Source organism: Atractosteus spatula, chromosome 9 (assembly GCF_055471065.1).
Source record: "Atractosteus spatula isolate fAtrSpa1 chromosome 9, fAtrSpa1.hap1, whole genome shotgun sequence".
Taxonomy (NCBI): Eukaryota; Metazoa; Chordata; class Actinopteri; order Semionotiformes; family Lepisosteidae; genus Atractosteus; species Atractosteus spatula.
In genome coordinates, this window is record NC_142714.1 from 39,475,257 (window position 1) to 39,486,532 (window position 11,276).

Genomic DNA, 11,276 nt, shown 5'->3' on the forward strand with positions numbered 1-11,276 from the left:
ATTATTCATGCATATATATATATTTGTGTAGCAACTAGGCTTATGATCCCCAAAAAATGAGTAAATTAGCTTGGTTAGAGTTCTTTCATTTTAACCTTCAGCAGTTGGCAATGTAGTATAAAAATGGGAAATGTACCAGTTATCCTTTTACCAGAAGATGACTGCACCTCCTTTCCTTATGTTTTAAAATACTCTTAAAATTTATGATTGCTTTAACAATCTTGGTATTTCTTCATTACTTCTGTGTCAGATAAAGATTAAAAACAATACTCCTCTTTCTGCACACCCTTTTAATAATCCAGACGGCTGCTCATGTGTGAAAATTAAGCGCACTTTTTTACTTGTCATCCTATTGTATAAAGATTTATTAATTCAATTAGACAACTGAATTACACAAGAAGAAGAAATGCTTAGGAGTTTGTCAATACATGAGTAGTCCAGGCCAAGGTGGAAATTTGCTCTTATAGGGAAGGGTGATAAACTCCCCCCTTATTATTGGACCAAAATTATATTTACAAGCATTAATAACTTAATGCATGTTTCTGAACATGGTATAGCTGGCTTATTGGTTTTTAAGTCAAATTTTAAAATGGAAGAAGATTGCACAATGCACAGGGACTCTTTTCTTATCTAATCTGAAATGCACTGGCAATAGTTTTCTAGACATTCTCCAATTTGTGATCACTTAGGCATCCACACAGCTATACAGTGCCAGAAAGCTGCTTATTCCTGGTAGACGGGCCTATTTCTTGGATTGAATGATAGTCCATCACAGCGCACACTTAGGGACAAATCAGAGATGATCAATTAAACTAGCCAGCACCTCTTTGGGAGGTGGAAACTACTACTGCCTCTTACATCTTTTGTTTCAGAATTGTAGCACTGCACTCCTCAATTCCCTGTGTACAGCCAGACTAGTACTATTCCTCTTAGTCTTTACTCTTTCCTGTAGTCAGTGGGTTAAAATACCTCCAAGGCGATACGAAAACTGCTCAGCTCTTCAAGGAGACGTGTACTTCAAGTTATTCCTGCTAAATGGGGTGACAGAAGTTACTGAATCAAGGAGTCCACTTTTTCACAGGAAGACACTGAATAATAATGTTTCTTTATTAGCCCTATACAATTTCTTGCATTAGAAATTCGTCTTTTCGCATACCCCAGCTTTTCTCCATGAATCCTGCCAGTTTGTTTTTAAATAATGACATAGAATTTTTATCTGCTGTTTGTCAAATGAAAAAAAAAATCTACTCTTAGAACTTGGTGTGGACTATGAAAAGGTCAAATGTGCTTAAACATGTTGAACTATAACATCTTATGGGGGTAGAGCTTTTTTCACTACACTGTATCGTGAAACTTTACATCATAATCATGAGCATCAATTATTTACTATTCCTTTATCCCCTTGTCTTCAGAAGTTGTGTCTTCTAAAATTTTAGGTGCTAAAAAATAGGGTATTTTCTTCACAAGAACTTCACTACACAATCTACAGTGGCTCATGTCACAGCAGCATGTGAGTTCAGCTGATGTTCAGGTAAGTGAAAATGCAGATGGTACAAATTAAATTAGGCCTGATTTATTTGCACATTTTTTTGTTTGGAATGTTTTCAAAACACAACAGTCTTAGTTAATATCACTTAATATTAAACAGTACATATAGTATACAGCTTAAATTATCTACTATTGGAAAATATTGGTTCTATTGGAAAATGAGGTAATTATATTAGAAAATGAGTTTTTTTCATTGAACATTCTGTTCAAAAAGTACAGTGATTTTTAAAGAAAAAATATTACACAATAATATAAAGCAGTTGCTGTAGGTTGTTACAGAGTATTGTCTGTAGCATTCTAGTTTTGGTTTGGATAATTTTGGACTCATCCAGAAATGGTCATGGTGTAATTTAGTACCAATGGCTCATTCTTTTCACACATTGTATTACGTGGGTTTGTGCTCACTTGGGAAGAGTTAAGTACAAACAGACGGTTTCAGACTGCATGGGGTATATTACAGCAGCGTAAAACTACTCCGTCTCATGTTACTTTGTACTTTTCTCATGTTTGAAATTCTCTGTGGATATCATAACTAGTACATTGCCATGTGATAATCTACTTAGATTCCTTGAATTTTATATTCACGATTGCAGAGGAAATAGGTCACAATAATTTTGTATTTCACTTACTGTAGCATTACTGTACCGGCGTTGCTCAGGATGGGTCTACATTTATTTTACTTAGAACAATTTGTTTCATTCATTTCATCGAATGCCTGCCATGCTTCTTTTGTGTTTGAAAGCCTTAACATAGACTTTAAGTGTCAATATACTTAAGCGTGTGTATATGAAAAGTTTAATTCTTTTCAAATTAACAGCAATAATTAAGTGCTGTTTAAGACATCTGTAATCCTAATACAGATCAATCATAATCACCATCACTCGGAATAAGGGGGAACACTTCACGAATTAAACATTGCTGATGCATTAGTTTATGCAGTTACCTTATATAAGGAAATATTAAGAAAATCATGTAAACTGAAAACTGCTTTTGTAACAAGCTCATTAGGTTTGGAATGCTCTAGACCTTAAATCATGCAGCAATTAACCTTAGGAAAATACAGCTGACAACTGTGAAAGAAGTTAGAGCACACTGTTTAGCTTGGCTCATTGGATATGTTATAGTTCAGAAGCAATTTCAAGCCTGATGCATTTAAGTGTTTTTAGTTTTTTTTAATTAATAATTAAATGAGGTTTCAAATTACAAATGTCTTGAATTCCACAGCTCTGTAGTGCTTAGCTGTACTGTAAAACTTCCAAGCAGCCTCTGTATAAAACAGCTTCACCACCAGCATTTGTGGCTGCAATATCTAATGTAAAGCTAAATTAAAAACAGAAACAGCAGGGGGGCATTTAAAAGCAGTTAAGATTGAAAGAGGGCTGTGGAAACATATTTTATTTTATTTACACTCACATATTTAAGTTGACAAAAATAAGTAGAATACTCACTCTACTGTAAGATATCCTTATGAACATATCAAACTTCAGAGGCTTAAAAATAAGATTTTTGTCAATTTATTAGGAGCTGACTTTCAGCAAGGTTAATGCAAAAAAGGAGTTGGAAAGCCATGACTGCGGTACAATATCCGGTCCCACCATGGTCCAAATTTATTGCTCTAGAAGTTGGATAAATTAGTACTGCTGAAGCAAGGGATTTGTATAGATACAACAGATGGATCAGTTTTATATATCCCTTAGGACGCTGAGTCAAAAATATCTCAGTGGATGTGAGTTTTTGTTGTACATATTGTCCTGAAAAGAAACAGTTCAACACCATCTCTGCAGTGATTATATAGCTGCACACGTTCCACTTTATGCTGTATTACTTATCATCACAAGTTAGTTTTTGACAATAATAACACCAATAAAGTAATTTAGCACAAGTTTTCCTCGAAAATGATTTAGACTACGGTTTTTACTAGAAAGTACAAGCGACAGCAGAGGAGTCTCTTACAGCACTTGGATGTGTGACGCATCAAAAGGACAGAACAAAAGCTGTTCAGAGAGCCAGTGGCACAGCCAAGTTGAATGAGAAACCTCTTACTACCAATAATGTTTGACTGCTGAACCAACTAGTCAGCAAGCGTATTTTCTTGTGGAGCTGTCTCTTGTTTTAGCATCTGACTCTTTTAGAAATGAAATAACCTTTTGCCTATTCCATTAGTTAAAATAACTGTTGCACATTATTATATGTAAGGCTTTCTTTAATAATCCTACAGTACATATCATAGGTTTAGTTTATCTTTGAATATGTGGATGTCTAATGTTTTGTAAACATTTTCATACTTACAGTAGACTTCTTTGATCACCCCTTCTGTGACTGTTCCTTCACTACTGTACAGCAGATATTTTTACTGTACTGGCTTAAGTTTAAAGAAGAAACTATATGATAATATTAAGTATTAAGTACTTAAAATGATCTATAGTTAAAATTAAGGTTAAGTATCTCTCTTACCCAAGTGTTCTCAGACACATTTTACAAATACAAAATGCATCACTGTCTCCCAAATGCTGAACCCTAATACAGCTGTTAGGGGTAATTATGGTAATTTAGAAGTAATTGCTTTGACAGTGGTAGCAATCAGATGGCAACGATGCCTGATCAGTATCAAGTCATAAGATGTTTGAAATTATTGGTAATGAAACAGATTGCTGCTAGTGAAAAAATGCAGAAGTCACAAATAATAGATGGACTTTGAAATCTGATAGTGTTCCATATATTATAATTCAGAAATTCAATCCAAATGAATGGCTCATTCCTCTTCTTTTACAGATGGGACATCATTCTTAGCCAAAAAAGGTACCCTAAAAAAGTTCTCTATTCCAATAAGACACCTTCTCCATTCAGTATTAACTACATTTTAATTAGGGTTTCACAGAACCACTGAATTGAGACTTAATTCTCATTTGACGTATCTGGGTAAATAAAGGAATCAAACTTATTTTAATTTTTATTGCATACAGTATCTCTCATAGAGCTCCATAACGTCTGGATAAATTACCAGTTTGTGCTTTCTAATTTTCTCATAACCACCACATTGCCATCACTCATTGATGAAAAGCTACCAAAGTCACTTTGATTAGAAGATTGTACAGATAACGTGTGTTAAGGGTTCTATTAACAAAATTAATGAATTGAACTTCAATGGAAATGTTTAAAAAGCCTGTTACAGATGAATATATTGTCCAGTTTTCCAAGGAAACTTTTTTTTCCACTTTACATGTAGGGGAATTTTGGTTATACCAAAAACGCCTTTAAAGTGGAGACATCTGAGTAATTAATGAGACAAAAGGCTGACCTCCCCTTGTTTGTAAACTTTATGTGCTATGTTGTACTAGTATGGGAGAAACACAGACAAAATAGAACAAAAACAAGGATCAAGCACTTTGCTGCTAACTGTTGATGGTAAAACCTTTAAGAATTGATGCTGTTAATGGTACCACCTTTAAAAATCTCTTATTCATTGATCAAGTATTGGAAGTGTGATGATGTATGGAGTAAAGGAAGTAACATGGGGTGGTTCTGTTTTGTTTTGTAATTTATGAAAATATGAGATTTCTACTTGAACGATAGATTTATTCATTAATTTATCAAATAAAGATATCATTGGAATAATAGCATTATTTTGATAATTGAGAAACATATCAAGATTGACTGACACATTAAATGATGAATCTGATGATCATTCAAGCTCATCTCTTCCATACAACTCCATACTGTGTAAAAATCTGATGAAATGTCCATGCTTTTTAAGCAAATGAATCACTTTTGGAAACAGATTTTTGTCAGCTGTGCATTTTCACAGTATCTCTGAGCAATCCTCACAAATGTCCTATGTCTTAGCAGTGGCAGAATTGTCACACAAAATTACTTAGAGCACCTATGCTCATTAGAAATAATCTTTAAAGCTTTTTTCTATGGAGAAACCATTACTGATTAAACCTGCTCTATATAATAATAATAATAATAATAATAATAATAATAATAATAAATGTTTCTAGTTTACTACTGCACTACTTCACTACTGAGATAATTGTTAGCAGTGTGTTTTAAGAACACAATTATTCTTAACTTACTGATGTAGTAGCAGTGCCTCTTCATAAGTGTTACCACATTTATTTCAGGATAATTTAGCATAACCAGTAGTATAAAAGAGGTTCTTATTGTGTCATTTTCTCACCAGGGATTGATGAGAAAAGTCATCTCATTGCATTAGTCCCAAGAAGACAGAGTGCAGATGATTTGAGATTTGTTATTTTCCTGTTTTCTGTTTTTTTTGGACATTGTTAAAAGATGTTTTCCATGCCATCTGTTAGCAGAAAGCTCCATGAATATAATGCAGCACTCTGTAAAAAAGGGCTTGATTATTACACTGTCCAAGCAGACCCTTCCTTATGGCAGTTTGCCATGGTCACAGGCAAGGAAAATATGGTTTTCTCAAAATGTAGTAACTTTCCTAGTTTTTCATATGCATGATTCATAGGATAGTCAGTGGGCTTGAGTCAGTAGAACACCATGGGATAGGCATGTTGCTTATAAATTTAAACAACATCCATCTATTTTCTAACTGCTTCATCCAATTCAGGGTGGTGGGGGAGCCAGTGCCTATCCCAGCAAGCAACTGACACAAAGCGGGGTACTGTCACGGATGTCGGGAAGGACGAACCGTGGAATGGCTGGAGAGAGTAAAAGACCCTATGCGTAGCGGCGAGATGGGGGTTAGCCCGGGCTCAGCAGTTCAGGAAATGCCGTATAGAAACCAATGCCCTCAGGTAGCGGACGTGGGGCGACCTGGTACAAGGCGGGTTTCAGGACATCCAAACGTCAATGCTGAGTGAAGGTGAATGAAAGACCCAGAAATATATAGCCCAGGGAAAGAGAGAGACCGGAAGGACAGCAAAGCAGGAAACTAGGGACAGGACAGGGTAGGAGCACCATCTGGCTGTAGAGGGCGTGACAGGTACAACCTGGATGGAATGCCAGTCCATTCATAATTAAGGCCAAACATAATTAAACAAAGGAACAAGTAATAGGTTTATTCCATGCTGAAAAGACAAGAAAGAAAACACAACGTTTCAGCTGTGGAGCCTTCTTCAGGTGTGAAGAAGGCTCCACAGCTGAAAAGTTATGTTGTCTTTCTTCTCTTTTCAGCATGGAATAAACCTATTACTTGTTCCTTTGTAGCCTATGCATGCAGACGCAGCTACCCACCTGAAATAATTAAACAAAAATAATTTAGTGTCAAACCATAATCAAAGAATAAAATAACCATGCAAATTAGAATAAACTTTTCAAGTTTATTCAATCATAACCACACGGAACACAGTAACAAAAAATTATAGAGCAAATAACTGCAAACATACCTGACTAATTCTCTGCATTTCTTTCTGCTGCAATCTTCCATGTCAACTGCTAATCAATTCCAACAGTATAGGATGATCACAATAGAAAATTCATGATTTGGGTCACTGTAAACAGTGAAATTATATAAAATACATTGTTTTGCCTTTGTTTCTTAGGATTACAATACTTTAATACAAGTTAGAATTAATAAGAAATAATGCCAATTCAGCAAAGAATTAAAGGACAGATAACCACTTATTTCAGATTTAGAGGAAACATTAAAAATCTGTCCTGCTTTAAGGTGTCTGGTTATTACAGGTCCATGTTGCATTTGTAGAGTGCTGCAAGGGATCCAGCTGATCTAATTTGACATCAAAGCCCTTTCTTTGTAGCTTGGAGTCTATGACTGCTAGCTGCACAGCTGGGTGTTGAATTGGCAGTTTAACCAAGAATGTAGCGTAACACCTAACACACATGTTCTGCAATACTCTTGTCTTGAGTCCCTAACAAAGTCTTTATTTCATAAAACAAATCCAGAGTACACTTGCTAAAAATGCTGTCTAATTATAAAACTCTTAATAGTTTTAAGTCCATTCTTAAACACAACTGAGCAGAAATTTAGGCGTTATGGATATATTACTTTTTCAATATGATATATTGTTAAAAGTTTGAGTGCCTAAACAGCAGTGTTAACCAGTGTTAACCTTCACACCTGGTTTTGTCAGATTTCAGAAACTAAGAAAGGCTGGGTCTGCCTTAAATTGGGATGGGAGACATACTGTATAAACAACTTGCTACTGAAAGTGTTGTTCTCTGAACCAGGATTTCCAAAACCAATGTCCCTGTTATGCTGATCTGGGACACCATGCTGTACAAGGTGCTGTTCTTCAGATGGGGCAGTAAACTGAAGTCCTGACTATTGTAAGGACTACTGGATCATTAAAGATCCCATGGAACTGTTCATTAGACCATGGGTTTTTACCTGGCTGAATTCTGCTCTGAGCTTGCACAATCTGGGCACCCTAAAGTTTCCCCTTAGTCCAATTTAGTAGTTTGGATACATTCTTATTAACGTGACAAAACAACGAAAATAAAGGGATAACATATTTAATATTTTAATGTTTGGCATTAACTTGCCTTGTTGAAGAAATGACAGCCCTGGCAGTAAGGTCAAGGTTGACAAAACCCCATAACTTGTGAGGAATGAACCAGGGAGGCAGCTGCAAGGGTGAAGATCAGGTGGATGGGTGTAGAACAGATGTGTGCAAAAGGGACTCAGCAAGCAAACCTTTTTATGTAATAGAGTGGAAGTGTGTGGTCCCCTCCTACATTTCTGTTTAACAATTCAATTTGGTAAAGCAAAATTCTCACTTCTTCACCTCATCCACTGTGTTGTGGGACTCCTGGTGTATAATGACTCATTCAGTCATGGAAGTGGATCTTCCCTACTGTAAAGTGGTTGGGATGAAAATAAATATATACTGTAAACTAAATTAATTAAAAATGCTCACCATGTGACTTTGCTAACTCAGCTGTGTGAATGAGATTAAGTCCAACTGAGAAGCTAGATGATGTTGAAAATTATTTTGGTTTTCTGTGGATTTGAGAGGGTAATTGTCTTCTGCCTATATTTATTTCGATTTATGTTAGATGCTGGATGTTGTCTGAGCAGTGGAAGCTGTCCTGTGTTGCAAAAGTCTATTTTACTGAAAGGAACTGCTCGACAGCATCCAGTAGTTACACTGAGCAAAAATACAAAAGAAGACAAAATCAGTTCTCTTTGCTCATGTTTGGAATTTACACACAAAGTTCATTTTGTGTTATTTTTATTATTTCTCTCTTTTATTTGTGATCAATAAATCAGTTCTCTTTAAAAAATAAACAAAGACAGTAATATTTTTATCACAAACAAGGCCAAAGCAAAATGTCCTTAAAATGTCCTTTATTAAAATGGAGCTTGACATAAAATAATAACTTTCTAGAAGGGAAAACTTTAACAGGGCAGAATTAATAAACTGATTTGAATGTGTATATGATACAGGAAAAAAAAATCTTCTCTTCCAATATTTTTAATGAGAAAGAAGTAGGATGCAGAAAATAAGCATTGCAAATTCTTGTGTATAGAAAAGACCAGTAAATTTGAATTTTTTTCTTTTCTTCATATTTATATTTACGCATGAATTCAAAGCTTTTGCAAAGTATTTCTATGATCATTGCTAAAAAATATTTTAAAAGCATGATAGTTAAACTTTATAGATATTTTATAGTCACGTGACAAAAAGGAGTGCAAAAGATCTTTGCTGTGGTGTTACAGACCAAAATTCCATTCTGTATTACACTCATAAACTACTATTATACTGTATTACATTACACATATTGTAAAATGATACTGCAAAGTAGGCCATACAAAAAGAATGACAGAAATTTTCACATGTTCATGTTTATATGACTGTAGGTTAAAACTGTTCCTGAAACATCTGGCAATTGCCTTAATAAATCTACCATTTGGATGTACAACTTTTGTCCTGAAGGAAATAATGGCTCCCTAGTTTTTGTACCTCCTCTGACATAGCTGAAATACCTATTTGGTTAGGAAGTTGAATTGAAGTTGTTTTAGGTACTAATCAGCTGAAAAATACCTGTATGGCCTGATGGGACTCCAACCCCTGAGGGTCTGTCTGATCTATTGCATTTATCAGATGGAAGAAGTCTAAACAAACTACTCTTTCAAACCCACAGGAAACCAAAGCCATTTTCCACTTGATCTAGCTCTTCAGTTGGACTCATACCCATGTCGTGACTGCTGAGCACCAATAGATATAACCTTCCTGGTGGCACTGTCAGTATACAGAGTGCTAATAGATAATACTGTCCCACATAGTAGGCTGTCTTCAGGAATTTTATGAGCTGTGAACTTGTGATCTAAACCTTAAACAGATTCTTGTAATTACTCAGTAGAATTGGAATAGGTGGACTCAGACCTCTTCAGGTCAAGAAATACACTCACTGTTGCTTTTTTGATCACAATGGTATTTAACGGATCATTGTTATCCTAATTGAGACTGATAGAAATCAGTTCATGTTGTCAATTCTGTGTTTGCTGGGCCTATCTGTGTTACCAGATAGATACATTTTTAAGGCTTCCAGCAAAAACAATCACAATGTAGTTGACATAAAAGGATTATTTAGTTACAGTACAAGCTGAAATATAACCAGATACATCTTATTTTGTTAGAATGAGAGAATCCTTGTTTACTGATTGTCCATTCTGTTTCTTGCTATATCTTGGTTGTACTACAGAAACTTTTAGGTTATAATTATATAATATTCTGTGTTATGTTGTCAGACAGCTGTTGTTATTATTACTCTATGCTGTTTATACAGTAACTGTCACTTCTGTGAGTTTAGATGTTACTGTATAAATATGTATATGTGTATATATGTTATGGTATATCCTTGCCAATTAATACAGAATAAAAGCACATTTTATTCCATTCATGCTATAACGATATTTTACAGTGGAGACAAGCCAAGTGTTAATTCACATTTAAATGCCTTTCTTTCACATTCCTTACTCATGTAAATGAGGTCATTGCATCAATTAACTATTGACTGCCAAATGGGCTAGATGGGTCAAATGGTCTCTCATTTGTAAGCTTTCTTATTATCTTATCTATAGCCTGGTTCAGAGAGCTGAATCATAATTATGTACTTTTGGGCTAGGTATGTTTAGTTTTGATAAAGAACTCAAATTTGGTGATTTTGTCATCCTATACTTAATTTTTCAGATCATTTAAGAAATCACTTTTTGTTTTCTTGTTTGCTGTTATACTTTGGTAAGTCTGTGATAAATAGTGGCAGAATTGTTGAAGGAACAGTAGAATTGTAGCTTATCATTTACAAATGTTTGAAACTAGACTGATTTCAGTTCATTCCTGAATGTTTTTAATGGTGTAAAAAAGTTTGCTTATACTTTGTAAACAATGAGAGAAACTCACCAATTAAAAAAAGGACCTGCCTCTGGCCTTGCTTAATTTTGGTATGAAATCTGCTACACTGAAATGTGATGCTCCAGTAATAATGCGGAGCTAAACTGCTACAATATGTCAATACATTCAAGCTGTAGTGCCTGATTAGTCAGAATATGTTTTTAATGTTCTCCTAAATCCCAGGAGTTTGGCTGAACAAATTTTCTTATAAAGTGGATTAAGCAATTTAGTAAGGAAACTTAATTTTAATACATAAATGTATCCTTAGTAATGTCTCCACTTGTATTTTCTTGGTCCTTTGGATGTCTTACACAGTTTCACTTTGATGTGGCAAAAACAGGACATTGTTCAATAATCATTTTAGGAAGCTATGGAGCTCATTAGCCATGTTTTCAA